General features: G+C 41.2%; 1 long non-coding RNA gene across 1 annotated transcript; it reads right to left on the bottom strand.

Moving 5' to 3' along the window:
* Positions 1-1,120: 1,120 nt before the first annotated feature.
* LOC128276820 (uncharacterized) lies at positions 1,121-1,467 on the bottom strand. The gene is made up of 3 exons (XR_008269374.1): positions 1,429-1,467; positions 1,285-1,375; positions 1,121-1,201 (listed from the first exon to the last, which is right to left on the bottom strand). It is a non-coding gene; the product is annotated as an uncharacterized LOC128276820 (long non-coding RNA).
* Positions 1,468-1,501: the final 34 nt, after the last annotated feature.

The following is a 1,501-nucleotide window of genomic DNA, read 5'->3' as shown; positions in this document are numbered from 1 at the left end:
GATGCTGTCGGTCCTTATTGTGTATTTTCAAATGCTGTGCCAGATTGTCTGATTTCCTGAACGCTTTGTCACATACTTTACACTTGTATGGCTTTTCGCCAGTGTGAATGCGGATATGTCTCTTAAGGTGAGATAACTGTACGAACCTTGAGGAACAGTGAGGACACCGATACTGTTGGTCCTTATTGTGAATTTTCAAATGTTCTGCCAGATTGGTTGATTGCCTAAAGGCTTTGTCACAGACTTTACACTTGTATGGCTTTTCGCCAGTGTGAGTGCGAATGTGATTCTTTAGCTTACATAATCGCGCAAATTTTGATGAACAATGAGGACACTGATGGTGTTGGTCCTTATTGTGAATTTTAGAATGTCGTGCTAGTTTCTGTGATGAATGGAATGCCTTCTCACAGACTTTACACTGGTATGGCCTTTCGCCAGTGTGAGTGCGGATATGAATCTTTAGGTAAGATGACTGTGCAAACATTGATGAACAATGAGGACACTTATGGTCCTTATTGTGAACTTTCAAATGTTCCATCAGATTGCCTGACGAATAGAAGGTTTTATAGCAGACTTTACACTGGTATGGCCTTTCGTCGGTGTGAGTACGGATATGAATCTTTAGGTTAGATGGCTTTGCGAACATTGACGGACAGTGCGGACACTGATGCTGTTGGTCCTTATTGTGAATTTTTGAATGTTTTGCTAGTGCGGTTGATGACTTGAAGGTTTTGTCACAGACTTTACATACATACGGCCTTTCGCCGGTATGAGTGCGGATATGAATCTTTAAGCTAGATGAGCGTGTGAACCTTGATAAACAATGAGGACAGAGGTGCTTTTGGTTTTTGCGATGACTATTGAGGTATTTCCGTTCATTATCCAGAACATCATCCGTTGTTTGCAGCTGACACTGATCACCGACCTCTTCGTCCTCTGATTTGATTGTAATTGGATTTTCCTCTGCCTCGAATAAATCGTCAGGTATTTTGCCATAACATTCATATGTACTATTTTCTTGATGAACAGTAAAACTCTTCTGATTCAAGTGCAAATCCTTCACTGCATCCCGTGAGGAAACTTCGGTTTTAATTGACAATTCCGTTCCAACCATTTGTTCGGCGGAGTGGTCAAGATGGTTTTTCAAACGCGATTCACACATCGTACACAAATGCGACGGAATTCCAGGTTCGAACTTAATCTGTAAGAATATGTGTATCATAGACCAGACATAGTTTTTTTTTGCAAAACAACGTGCGAAATCTGTTGCTACAATTTGACTACCTGCAGACCGGTAAACTGTCCGGATTCGTCGCGCGTTAGAGCTTCCAAAGCATCACCAGTCGACATACACCGTCTACATATTTTTGCGCTTCTGGAAAATAAGTCGCTATTATACCTTTTAATCCTTGTTGAACACCGACTTACTCAACACCATCCTCTTTCTTAATCAATGCCGAAGACTCCATTTTCACTGCAATCGTTTATCAAGGCGATTTTG

The sequence above is a fragment of the Anopheles cruzii genome, unplaced genomic scaffold, assembly GCF_943734635.1.
Source record: "Anopheles cruzii unplaced genomic scaffold, idAnoCruzAS_RS32_06 scaffold02599_ctg1, whole genome shotgun sequence".
NCBI classification, from domain to species: domain Eukaryota; kingdom Metazoa; phylum Arthropoda; class Insecta; order Diptera; family Culicidae; genus Anopheles; species Anopheles cruzii.
The sequence above is the reverse complement of the archived record's forward strand: the minus strand, read 5'-3'. Positions and strand labels throughout refer to the sequence as shown.